Source organism: Erithacus rubecula, assembly GCF_903797595.1.
Source record: "Erithacus rubecula genome assembly, chromosome: 6".
NCBI classification, from domain to species: Eukaryota; Metazoa; Chordata; class Aves; order Passeriformes; family Muscicapidae; genus Erithacus; species Erithacus rubecula.
Genome location: NC_136688.1, coordinates 53,877,959 through 53,892,068, shown reverse-complemented (window position 1 = coordinate 53,892,068; position 14,110 = coordinate 53,877,959).

Sequence of the window (14,110 nt, the reverse complement as noted above, 5' to 3'; positions counted from 1 at the left end):
AAATCTGTGCTTGTGTGTCCAATACAAACAGTAATGCACATACAGAGTCTAATAGTCCCAGAGAAAACAGGGCTGGCATTTACCAGCCCCTGGGAAAAGAGGGGGAAATTAATACAATGGGTATGGGAGACAGAGGCTTGACACAGCAAGAAGAAACAAGAGGCAGAGAAGAGGTGGATGACTGGATGGTGAGTCAGTGATATTTTTGTTGAGTTTATGCATTTGTTTACTTTCTGGGTGTGATATCCAAATTAAACATTAGATATACCTAAATAATGGGTACATATACATATTGTTGAGTGTTCTCAGCTACTGGGATGCTCATGGACACAAACACCACAAGAAACCATTAAAAGAAGCCTATTAAAGGTTCAAGGTCAGTTGCTGAGAATTATGACAATGGGAGCAAGGCTGTTTCTTGCTTTATTTGTGCTTATGCCTCATAACCCAGTTTTTAATTATGCACTAACAGGTTTTTAAATTTTTTTTCTTCTGCAGGGCACCTGCCTCAGTCAGTGCACACAATGGGCAGTGTAAGCTCTAAGAAGGTGGTAGTTTCTGATTCAACATACACCTTTTTTTACTGTGTATTGTTCAGCCCCAGGTCTGAAGAAGAATTATTGCTTAGGATGCAATGTGGAACTTGTCCCCATCACATCTTGATTGCTTCACATTATCTATTTAGTTTTTACCATTTAGATGTGTATAATTCCCATAAGAAAGAAGGGGATAAATCAGCAAAAGCCAAATGCCATGTGTCTATTATGGCATCTTCCACTGGAAATGCCAACGAGCTGATTTTTTCAGAGAGCTTAGTGTTATGCTTTTCTTGTTGAAAGCAGATTTCCATTACAGAGGAAGGTTTGTCTCCCCTGCCTCCTGCACTGCAACACTAACACAGGTAGCCTTGAGTGTCTGCAACCAACCCTTACTTTTGCCAATTCTTTTAGCACAACTTTTTCTGGAGCCAGGATGGGGCAGTGGTCTGATGACAGCCCTACTCTCCAAAGATGAGCCAACGAGCCATCAGTTCCATACATTCTCTTTCCCCTGTTTCTACAGTGCTGCCTGGCTGCCATGGATGAGATCTGAGATTGTTCTCAAACCTGCTTCTCTCATCCTCTTAAATATGTGACTTGGCTGCCAAGTCATAGATATGTACTTGGCAGCTGGCAATAGCAACTGGAAACACAGCATACACAATGCAATTGTATAAAAAATTGAAAGAGATGGCTGCAGACAGCAGAGCCAGAGAGGAATTTTCAGGCTGTTTTGAGATCCTTGGTTACCTATCCATGGGCTGATTCTGTTTGCATGGATACGCCTCGAAATAGTACCCACAAGAGCAAAGATGGAGTGTTTGGAAGGCTTTGGAAATAAGGGAAGTTAGGGACAGGTTGCTTTATGGAAATCTTCTTTCCCCACATTGTGTTGTCCATTTGTTCTTCTGTGTGGTCATGAACACTTGTGTTACTTTCAGGACTATTTTCTCTAATTAGCAACTACTGCAGAAATGATTGATGCCATTTTTGAGAGGTGAAAGCACAGGGAATGTTCCTTCTATTTTACTCACCTGACCTGTCTAAAAGTCTTAGATCAGGTATTTTCATCCTTTCAACATATACCATAGTGCAGCAACATTTTCTTAGGTTGCAGCTGACCTGGTCTGTTGCAAGGTGTGGCCCTTCCTTTATCTCCTTATATTTACCTGTATTTCCACTGGCCCTTGTCTGACTCCACATGAACTGATATAAAATGCTAACTAAACAGAAAGCTGCTCATTTTTTTTTGCTGGATGACTACTTTTGACAGTTTAGGGAGCCGCCTTGCTGTGGGGTCAAAGATAAAGAATTATCACACAGGTAAATGATGGGGAAATTTTGATGGGATCAAGACTGCTTCTTTGATTAACAACTGGCTCTTAGGCTGGTTTAGCTGCAATGTGAAACCTCACCCTTGGTGGAGACTTGACTTCTATTGGCAAAAAGTGATTTATCAGCAAAACTTGTACCAATTTTGGGTGTGATGTAAGCAATACCAGTGATACACAACACTGACCTGCTGTGAATGATGTGTGAGAGATTGTCTGCATGAAAAAACAAATGTTTCACAATATCCCAAAGATTCTAAGCCTCAAAATCATGCCCTAAAGTGACCTGCCTTAGTATATGGAATTTATTTCCAGGTGCAGCTTCCAAATCTTGAGCTGACTATCACATAAGGACCTAGGTCATGCCACATAAATATAGTGATATACTGATGGATATACTTTGAAATCTTGTAAAAGCCAAAGCTAAAGTGTGTTTAACATTGACAGTGCTGTCACTGCCCATAACAGAAGGACCAGGACCAACTGCCCTCACTGCTGCCAGTCCTGGGAAAACCAGGAAAATCTCTGTAGCTCCTGACCATCAATGCCACAATAAGCATAAATAAGTGGCTGTGGAGATGTTATCAAAGGGAAAAAGCTCATTTCCCTGTTTGGACTAAGACGTTGCCCAGGGAAGCTGCTCAGCAGAGCTGGGAGGAGCAGAGCACGTTGGCCATGAGTCCAGCACCCAGAGCAGGCTGCACTGGAGGGACCTGCAGCTCCCAGGGGACAGCAGATGGTCACCCCTGTAAGCAGTGTCACCCTGTCCCCTTCACTCCTGATGGTGTCCTGGCAGCACTATGCCATCTGGGAGCCTCCCCACCTTTCCCAGCTCCATCCTGTTGCTGCTGCAGCAGGTCCCAGGGGCCGCAGGAGGCTCCATGGCTGGGCAGGGACCTGTCCTGCTGCCCCAGCACAGTGTCTGGGACACTCATGCAGCCATTTGCATTAGTGAGATGCAGCTGGGATGTATTTTGAAGACACAGGGGTGGAATTTTCTCCTTACTGTGGTGTGCTGGTAGGTCTTGCTATGCTGGATTACCACCTTTCCTATTTTTCTTTCATGCCTCATAATGCAACATAAAGGTACAGCATTTGCGTGGGCCTTTTCATCCAAGAGTGGCAAAACACTATTAGAAAGCTGGAACTGAAGACTGGAACAGGCAAGCTGAAATAACCACTTTTTGTCAAAGGATTAGAGCCATGATTTCCTCATATTCATCTCTGTGGTCTAACCACTGCATGGGCTGTGGGCTGCTGACTTGAAATTATTCTGTTGTGCCATATCCAACCTCTAATACCAAATTGGATTGAGTAAGAATCTGTGAGATCCTTGTGGCTGCCTGGCTGAATAGTACCTGGCAAAAAGTCACAGGAAAGCTTAAAGTTTCACCTGGTTTAAATTTGTAGGCAGAGGGATTTCAGCAATAAGAGTCATTTTGCTTTAAAGGTGACCTGCAAATAATAGTTAAGGGTTTGCAAGTCTCTCTTGTTAATTAAGAAAGGAATAATAGACCTCATTTATTTCCAGGGGATATTTTTGTTTGGAATTTTTAAAAATATATAGATGCTATAAAATGCTGTTACTAGTACTTTTGTCCAGTGTCCCCTGAACAGTCTATCTGGTGTTTATTTAAAGTTCTCAGAATATGATGAACTTAAATAATATATTCCATCTTTTAGCAAAAGTTTCTTTTCTCCTGATACTTAGATTCTACAATTACATAAATATTATTAAAAACCCAAAAAGCAATATTTTGTTTAATGCCTAATTTCATTCGATTTCTCAGTCTTTTCAGATTCACTGGCAATCAAAGAACTGATTCCTTTAGCAAATTTCTCATTAGCTATTCATAACCTCAAAGACAAAAAAGAACAAAATACACATTTTTGTTTCTTACACTGGCAACCTTTGAGAACTTCTGTTGAAATAGCTCACATTCAAACAATATCTGGGGGAAAAGCAAGCTTAAGAATGATGGAAAGTGCCCAGTATTAGCAGAATTTGCATTATAAATACTTTGTTGGCCTGAGAACTTGAGCATAGATTTGTGACATGCACTTTATACACTGCTTCCTTGCAGGGGATAAAACTGACTTGAGGTGTGTGATACTGGAAAGCTGATACTAACACCCTTGAATCTGCAAGGTAAAGTAATTATGTTTGGTTTCAAATTATGCAGCTTTAGGCCTTGATAAATACAGCAATTCCAAGTAAATTCAGTCTAGTATGTTTTTTTACCCAAGCATCAACTGCAGGACAAATTCTTACATCATATTAATAAAGAAGAAATACACTTTTACTCCATACTTCTCTCAAGCTGAACTACAGAGGGGCAGCTAAAATTGTGTGTTGTGTGTCAGAAATGTGCCCCACACCCTGGGCCAAATGCCAGCCCAGGTGTCCCAGGTGGAGTCAGTGGAGTGATGCTCCCTGGGGTGTGGGTGACCCTGCAAGGGTGGGCAGTGCAGGACTGCAGCTCTGCAGGGGAAAAGTGCACCTGCCTCTGCTTTGAATGCCTGTGGCAGGTGGGGATTAGGGCATTAGCAGGCCTTTGAAACCATTAGGGGGGAAAACCCCAAAGCCTGAAGCCACCCAGAGTATCCCCCTGCTCTATCCTCAGGGAGTGTACCTGCTGCTGCCTCCTGCCCTGCTGGGCATTTTCCAGGATTTTGTTGGCTGGAGCCAGGCTGCTCACCCCTGTCCTGGTCACACAGCTGCAGCAGGCACCTTTCATGGTCTGTGTCTCAGCAGCTTCTCCACGGGGCTTGGGAAAGCTGCTGACTCTGCCTGGCAGCTCTCCAGGGAGAGGTGCAGGCTCTGTGCTGACCTCTGCCTGATCTTCCCTCAGTGATCCCAAACTCTGGATCCCAGAGCTCTGGAATTGGGCAGTTTGCATCTGAAATCTTCCTAAAGCCACGTGAGACACTGCTGGAAGGGTTTATGTGTCATGGGGCATATGGGGCAGGAAGCAGAGCAAAAGGACCCCCAAAAGCCCCTTTGTTCTTTGCTTCTGTGTTCTTGAAAGCAGCATCTCACAATGGCCTCACCACAACCCAAAAATATTTTCTCAGTGTCAGCTAGAGGTCAAAATAGATATATCTTCATGTTCTGGGATGTTGATGTCTTCGTACTGCTGCTAATAATTTAAAATCACACTGCTGCATGCTCATACTCTGTATTTCAGCTCCAATCCAGCAGCTGAGGAAAACCTCAAGGAAGGAAAAAATGCTCTCTTTCAGGAAATGCATGTTAAGACATTAAAGAGATATTTCAATTCGACTAGCCTAGCTCAAAAAGAAACAAGATCATCTGGGTGGGAATATTTTCACCCATTGTCTGAGGATCATGTCTGAACAAAGCACACGAAGCAGGAAGCCAGCTGTCATTTCAACAGGGTGGATGAGTGGTCTGAACACAAAAACAGAGCCAGACATGCCTGGTGCTGAATGCTAGCTCAGGCTCAGCCTGCTCTGACTTTGGTAAAGCCATTCAGCATGTTTGTTGCTGTTTCCAGATCACTCACAACGAGGTAATAATTCTCATTTACTCCAAAGAGTATTGTGAGGTAATTAATTCATCTGTGTAAGGCACTTCAAAGATTAAATTATTATTATTGTTATTAATTTTATAAATTCACAACATGGTATAGCTGACTTTTATCCATTACTTAAAACCTCTTTGATCTAAATAATACAGTTGCAATTTATTACATTAGCAACTGAAAGAGCAACTTCAGACACAAGCTTAGAAGGGAAATGTCCTGTTTCTCTCAACATCCCCAGCCTGGTTTGCAGTGCTAACAGTTGAAAGTTAGTTCAGGATTCCTGCCAAGCACATTTCACTGCCTGTCCCTTTGAAACTGAGTGCAGTGAAGAGAACATGTACCAGGCAGACAATATTCTCAGTCTGGAATGAGCACTGTGTGCTTGAATGTTGTATATTGGTCAACCACCAGCATCCTCCTAGAGGATTGCAGTGCCATGCTCCCTGAGAGAAGGCTGCCTGACAAAGGAGGAGAATTGCATAGGCTGTCCAAGCGGGTACAACATGAATACCTGGTGTTGGATGATGTAAAATGTGAGCAATTGCTGGGATTTCACATCAGCAAGGCATTGCCTCTACAATTTAGAAAGCTGTTTCTGCTGACACTAACAATTTTTGGAGGAAATACTGTTTTGCTCCTCTGTATGCTTTCAGATGCTGCTCTACTTTTGAAAGAAGTGAATGACTCACATCACATCACCTTTAGTAGCTGGTATGAGGTATATGTCATGTAGAGTTCATTTCGAGAATTTTGTGTGTAGCTGGATGTGGAGGGACCTTTCTCCTGATTGAGAAGCAGAATGGAAAATATTGGAGGTTTAAAATCTCTCAGCTGTGCAGTTCAGTGGGAAACAATACTGAATTCATGTTGTCTTGAACACATGCAAAGAAATAATTCTATCACCCATTTTTAAAGTTTCTATTGTTACTTAAAAGAAGGTGAAGTGCAGAAAATATGTTTCTTGAAAATAGCTCTGTATTTCCAGAACTGAATACCCAGTTCAATCCAGTCTTCAGCATGTCTATTGGACTTTCAGTAATTCTCTAAAAACCTTCAAAGTCTTAGTGTGGGGTGGAGTGCTTGCTACAAATATTCTCAGCCATTTTGCTAATATTTGGTATAATGCAGCCCTTGAGCAGAGACTTTGTTCTTTCTCATAATGGTCTGGTGATGTCTCTATCTGCAAATCTGTAAACTTCACAGTGACCATTCCACCTTCTACGTAGGAATGGGAACTAGGTGAGTTCCTCATGGCCTTGCTCTTCTACCTACCTTTACACCGGGGAAAAACTGCCCTGGAATTACCTGAAAAAGGAATACAGACCCTTGATTTTGTGAGTACATTAGGGGCATAAGTACACAGAGCTTCCCTCAGCAAATCTGGAATCACAGATCAGTCTTTTGGGTCAGAATCAGTGGGATTCTGCTTGTGAGCAGGAACTGCTTGCTATATTGGGATATATGTGATACTACAAAAACCCCTTGGTCTCACCATTTATGTCTCCCATGTCTCTGTCCCATGCTCTCCAGGACATCTCTGGCTGGGCAGATTTTCTGTCAGGGTTTGAGCTCTGCTGTGCCCCAGCCCTTCCCTGATGGTGAATTCTGTTGTCCACGTGCCATGGCATCACCACAGGCTCCTGTTCAGGACAGTGGCAAGGCCCAGCCCTGCTGCAATGGGGCCACCAGATAATCTGGGTCCACAAGGTGATTTGAATAAATCAGTCCCCTGAGTCCCCTGGACCAAATGACCATCTCTTAATGCCCTTTCCCAGGACTAACATTAGCATCCAGCCATTTCTGCCTGCAAAACAGAGCAGCAAATAGTCACAACTGAGTCTGCTGGGTGTTAACTTGTGCTGTGGGTGACATTGCTTTAAGACTTCATTTCTAAATACTTTGCAAAGCAGGTTCTGATGACTCTTAGGTGCTAGAAACATGTTACAGCATGAGGAATAAGTGCTAGGAAAGCAGTTCCCAAGTGAGGGTGTGTGACTTTGCTGCCTTACAGAGTGGAAGTGGGGATGCCAGGGGAGCAGATCAGGAGCTGCTGTGTTAGAGGGTTATGTGCCTTGGGAGAAAGCACTGCAGAATTACAAGCTATGATTCTAACAAACTTCTGTGATTTTCTGGAGTCTGTAATAGTTTCTGGAATTGGTTCATCATTTTCTTAAAACTTGATGATTACTTGCTTCACAGCTCATGAAGCCTTGATACAAAGGCAGGCAGATTTATCTGGATTGAAGAATAGTGCTGGAGGGTTGGTGTCCCTAAGGAATTGATTTGTTCTACATCCATAGACTTACAGCTGTTTCTTTCATTGCTCAAGGAACAATTTATAAATAAAGAAAACCATCAGCACAGTTCAGCACACAAAGGCCATAGACTCAGCTGAGGTGTTCTGGGCTGTAGTTCACAAAATAATTCCCTTGCTTTTGGATGGTAAAGGACAAGGAGAGCAGGCCATGGGTCAGAAGACCCATTGACTGGTGAGGCAAATGCAGCAACAGACTGAAACAACAGGGAGTTCAGACCTATTGCAATATAGAGTTATGTTTCCTGGATCAAGGGACCTCTGGTTAGTAGGGATCAGCTATAAGCTGCTGGATAAACTCTGCCAGATGAGACTTTTCAGTGCATTGTGCCATGCAGTGCTCTCAAAGTGAGTCCTGCCTATTGGTGGGAAACATGTACTGAGTACTGTCCTTTTCTACAATAGGGCTTTATTTAGATTCATTAGCATCCCTGAAGGGAAGTGCTTGCTTGTCAGGATTATCTGAATGGAGTGTTAAGAGAAGATTAAAGAACAGGTACTTACCATGCAGAAGCAGGAATTCAGGATATTGATCTACTGAATTATAAATACAAATAAGGAAAATAAAATTACAAAAGGCAATTTTAGGTCCTATTTAATGTTGAATTTCAACCCTAATTGTTTTAGTGTCTTAGCTGAATTGGAGAAGCAGGGGGATGTCAGTCATGCTGTGAAGAGCTTTCATGCATTATATCTTCTTTTTCTATTCAAAACCTCCCATTTCTTGTTGTCAACAGGGTCTAATTACAGATTTATATGTGCTTTATTTAAAATCAAATGTAGCAAGGACTGTCTTTCCCTTCATGTGGAGTAAAATTCTGGAATGATCTCCCACTGGAAAGTAGTGGGGGCAGGCAAGAAAACTACTGTGTTTCTGAAGGTGGAGTTCTGAGAGCTTTTGAAAGGGATTTCATAATTACAGAATCAGGATGACATAAAATTACACTTGTGATAAGAATCCTTGGGTTTGTGATATGCTGATGTATTTGGGCAAATGTGAAAGAAGATTGCGCAGTCATTTGTTTTCCTGTATCTATCCCACATAAATCCCATGCTCAGGGCTGTTGCTCGTGGCCTGCTCAGGAAAAAAAAAAAAACAAAACTCCTCCCCCTCTCCTCCAAGATATAATTTAATTTCAGAGGCTCTTTTGCCTTCCTGTGTAGCACTGGCAATGTGCCACAAGGAGAGACAGACTGGAGGCAAGACATGCCAGTACCACTTTAGGTTTCTCGTTAGTGGTGCCTGTAATTTGCTCCCAGCTGAACTGACAGACAGATTACTGGGAGACAGGGCTTGGTGACCCACCCAGAGCTTTATCAGCCTCCTGCTCCCATGTGGCAGGCACATCCAATGCTGTGAAGTCCTCCAGCAGCTCTTCTTGCAGGCCCAGTGTGATAATGTAACACAGAAAGCCAAGCCTGGTTATTCCTGCTCCTGGTTTGGGGGTTCCTGCCACTTGGGCTGCCTATTTGAGAGGCTTAACTCATCTGTTGGGTCTAATTTTGTCCATAATGAGCCAGACCTGATGATCTGAATAGCTCCTCTGCTGTCTTGAACCTAAGCTACTGATACTTGTAGAAGTATTAGAGACCCCAGTCCCTCAAGGGACACCTAAGACCATCCAAGCTTCAGATTTCATTGCCTCTGTGCATTAAGCTGTCTTTGAAAAATAAAGTATTGGAAGGTCGTCCTGTCAGGATGTGGAAAGTCAGGATGAATCTGGACATCTTTTGCTTCTTGTGACTTTGTCCTTTGTTGATGTCCTGTTGATTCTTTGGAAATCCAAGCCTGAGGCTTTCATGATTTTTTTTTCTAGATTCAAGAAAATCTTGTAAAATAACTTTAAAAACCATCTAACCAGTTTTCCAAAGCACTGAACATGAGGCATTTCCCCACTGGAGACAGCTTGGGAGGATTCATCTCTGAAATATGTGACTCTAAGAACAAAAACTCACCAGCAGTGGATGAGACATTAATGGAACAAGGGCTATTATTTCTGTCCTGCATTTTCTTTCTCCTTTAGTTTCTGGTTCTGCTTCCAACCCTTTCATGTCTTTTGGGGGAAATCTGTTGAATTTTATTAGCAATTATCCTTGAGGAGCCCAGAGTAATTGCTCCAATTTATTAAGGAAGGGTTGGGTAGGAAGCTTTAGAGCTGGGACCCATCAAGGAGGGGCAGATAAAGCCAAGTCTGCTGTGTGTGAGAAGAGCTGGAAGCTTTCAGGCCAGCAGCACTCCCAGGAACCAGCAGACAGTCGGCTGGATTACAGGGGAAGCAGAGGAAATAGAAAGCCCTTTGGTTTGGAATTTCCTCAGTGTTTGATGTGAATTGGTTTAAAATACAGGCTTGCAGTGTCAGTGGCAGTCCCAAAAGCACTCCCTGGGCCTGTTTGAAGAGCAGTAAGTGGTGACTCCGGGAGAGCCAGACCCAGAGCTCCAGGCTGCTGTGACAAAGCCAGCCCTGGGGATCCCTGCCCAGGGCTCTCTGCTGGCCCCAGGAAGGGCTCATCAGCTCTGCAGGATCAAAGGCAGCAGCCTGACGGGCTGTGGGCATGCAGCTCATACACTGTGTGGGGCAAGAAAGTCTGTCTGAGCCCAAGCCCCAGCCCCTGTGGCCCAGCTGCTCTGGAAGCATCTGAACCCAGCTGTGCTCCAGAGGGATCCTGCCACGTTGGTTTGGGTGCCTAAAATCCACAGTGACTTCTCAGGAACAGTCACTCTTTCTGCATCCTACTGTCCAGAGCCCCTTCCCTGAAAACATTGCTGCCTTTTTGTTTTAAAAAGGACTGTGATATTTTGGAGAAGAGGTGTTGGTGAAGTTAAGGGTTTCCAGGGTCTACCTTGCCAAGGTATCCTCATCCTCAGACAGGGCATGGCACAGCAGCAGCCCCTGCCCAGTGCAAAGCAAGCCAGTCCCTTCTGGGGACTCTCAGGGCTCTCAGCAGCCCAGGGCCAAGGTCTCTGTTCCATGACACAGGTGAATGCCCAGGACAATAAATGTCTTGTGAGCCAAAGAGTCACAGAGACCTATGGGATCACGAGACAGACAAATGTCCTGATCTTCCTGCAGCTCTGTCTCACCTCATTACCAATCCCAAAAGTGTTTCTGGTGAGCTGCTGACAACTGATTTGGCCACAATAAATTGCAGCAGAGCTCAGGGTACCAGACTGGAAAGCTCTAGCCCTGGCATGCAAAAGTGTTGCTGAATACACCAAGCAGAAAACTTTAATGGGCTCAACATGAAAGTCAGCAGGGCACAAATCACTATCCCATTTCAGCCCATGGCTGGGACCATCCCTGCTGAAGCCTGGTTGGTCCCCACCACTCTGAAATAGCCATGCACCTCTCAGAGGTGGGATCCTACCCTTCTAATGCCCAAGCACAGCCCCTTCTTACCTCTGCTCCCTGCACTTGCTGCCCTTCAGGTACTCTGTCTCCCTCCCTTGCTAGACTTGTCCTTTATGCTGTCTCAAACATGGCACAAGAGAAAATTTATGCAGGCATAAATGGCAACCAGCAGGCACCCAATGATTTGCTTTCAAGACTGAGTTAAGTGGAAGTGGCAGGAGTAAGATTCAGGGCTGATTCTTGAATATTTCCATCCCAGTGGGGCTTGGAGGCTGGGTTGGGTTGGGATGTTGGAAAGACACAGGCTGGAAAAGAGCTGTACTTTTAAATCCCTCATGGTGTAAGGCAGGTGCTGTGTGAGGAGAGAGCTCACTGAGTTACTCATGGCAGGGTGGCTGACTACAGCTGCCTTCAGAGTTAGGCTAATGCTGAGCCTGTTATAATATAGGGCACTTCCCATACCATGCTGCAATTATATAAACATAATCTTTTCCAGCCTGACTCATTTCAGCCTTAAATGTTATCTGGATCCTCCCAGACCATTATATGAACAGCCAAGTACAAGAGCTAAAGGACAGAGCTGGTTAACACTCTTAAATTATAAGATGGTTAGGAATTTTTTTGAGCACACAGGAGTTTGGATGAAGGGGAAACTGTGGGGAAGGTTACTTTGGATGAGCTATTTTTTAACATGAAAAATGTTTAGATTAAAAATCTGAGACACTGTTAATGGTGTATCACCCCTAGTTTTGCTGTATTTCCTTATAACCCAGCTGTGGGTTCATGGTGGTGTTGAAGCTGTTGCTTCTGATTACAATTCCCCATAGCAACATTTTAATGAAATCTTATACTATGTAAAGTGCTTTCTCTGCCAGATCTGCCAAATATCTGTGTGTTCACATGAAATTACTGATGTTTCACGAAGTGTTTTCCCTGAATTTGTAAAAAGAGATGCTTAGGTGAGGATCAGCTTAAACACTTACATGATTTGTAAAATGCAGCATTAAAATCCTATATTGACACTATTCCAGACTGGAATTTGAGAGTTCCTGCAGACCTGTTATTTGTGTATGTTAGCATTAGTCCTTTTGTGCCTCCAATGCTAAGGAAGGAATAGGTGTGTCTGGCTTTCTCCTTTTAAGTGATGAGGATTGTGCAACCTTTCTGTAGTGCCAGTTTCCTTATGGGCATTTGTCACGATGGGAAAAATACAGAGTGTTCCCAAAGCTGCTTCAATGGGGCAAACAGGGCTGTGCTGGCCTCCTCTTTTTTTTATTCTTGAACTCACCCTGTCCTCTTGACAGCTCTGAGAAATCAATATTGCTATGTCAATTCTGTAATAAATATTGTTGGGTTACTAGAAGCCATGATGCTTTCTGCTCACGCTTTCAAATTTGTTACAAGTCCTGTCCTGAAGCTTGTTGCTCTAGGATGTTTTCCTGACCCTTTTCTCTATTTTCTTAATTAGCAACTGTGCCCTAGACTTGGGAGGTGCCTTCTAGTTCAATACATATTTTAGGAAACTTTTCTTCACTCACATCTTTTGGCTTAGTGCCTCACCTCAGGGAAGAAAGCACTGGGAGAAAAAAGGCTGAAGACCCCTGAACTTCTTTGTCTCCAATTATTAGTGTTATTTTCTGTTCCTGACTTCACTGCTAAACTAAGAACTTAGTTCCAGACACCACACGAGCTGTATAATGTTAAAAGGAGAATCTGGGTTTCATATTGAGGTTTAAGAACACGGGGTCACTTTAGGTTTCTCTTCTTTGGTACTCTGAAAACAGAATGCTGCTCTTTACCAGAATCCATAAGGAACCCAAATCACTGGAGTTGTTTTGGGAGTTTTCTTTGGCAAAGGGCCATGCTGTGCATGCAGAGTCAGGCCTCTTTTCCCTTGTATACATGTGAAATATCAGCAGGATTGTGGCTGGTGGGAACCACGTATGGAGATGTGGTTTTCCTGATCAAAAAACCAGTAAATAGAAGTCCAGGGATGGTAAATAAAGCTGAAGGGCTGGAATGTATTATCTTCAATGACTACCCTGCATTGATATTTCTGGGGGCTGGCAGCTGGGGGTCCCCTCAAGGTTTGGACCACTTGATGCTATCAGGAAGGTAAGGGACACATCAGGAGCTGCTTCCCTGTGCATCTGGCAGGACCAAGCCAGAGCTCTGGGGATGTGTAGTTGAGCAGGGAAAATGTGCTTGCATTCCCATGAGGGTGAGTTATGCCATCTCCAGGGGGGCTGGGATGTGTGCATCACCCTCTGCTTGATGGCACTTCCACCAGTGATGGTCATTTGGCTTTGTGTGACCATCCTGGGCTCAAGGGGGTGGAGGCAGCATCTCTTTGGCTTCCACTGGGCAAATTGCTGCTTCTTTAACAAAGGCCCTTTGTTGTTCTTGGGCATGTTCTACATTTCTTCTTGGAGATACATCAGGCACCTCCTTCCTGCTTTTCAAGTTTATTGTCTCAGTGTTGTCCTGGCTTTGTGCCCCCTGTAACTCTGATTGTTGCTCTTCCAGTGATGTCAGGAAGAGATTTTTTATTGACTTCAGTGGGAACTGGGTTAGATCAGTGCTGACCACTTTTGAGGGGCCCGTGCAGAGAGCTCAGTCTAGATAGCAAAGCAGGGGAGCCTTGCCTGCTCATCACAACCAGCTTTGTTCTCTGTTGGATTTCATTAACTCAGCCATACAAGATTTTGCATTTTCTGCTTCTGAGGCAATGCAGAAGTCCCATCTTTTACTTGGGCAGTGGGTCTCTGCATGCTGTTAATGAGGATCCACCAGCAACAACTTTATTGCCCTGGTGGAATGCCAGCTTGGCATAGCCCCATGAGTCATATTCACTGCTCTGTTCAGAGAACTTAAAGGACAACTGCTGCTATTAATTTTGTGCTCTTGTTTGCTGCCTTAGGAGAAAAACATCATTGCACAAAGCTGCTTTGAGGTAAAAAAGTCACAAAGATAAACAGAGAGTGTGACAGTGTCAGCTCAGAGTGTGTCCCTCCCTTGCTCATACACC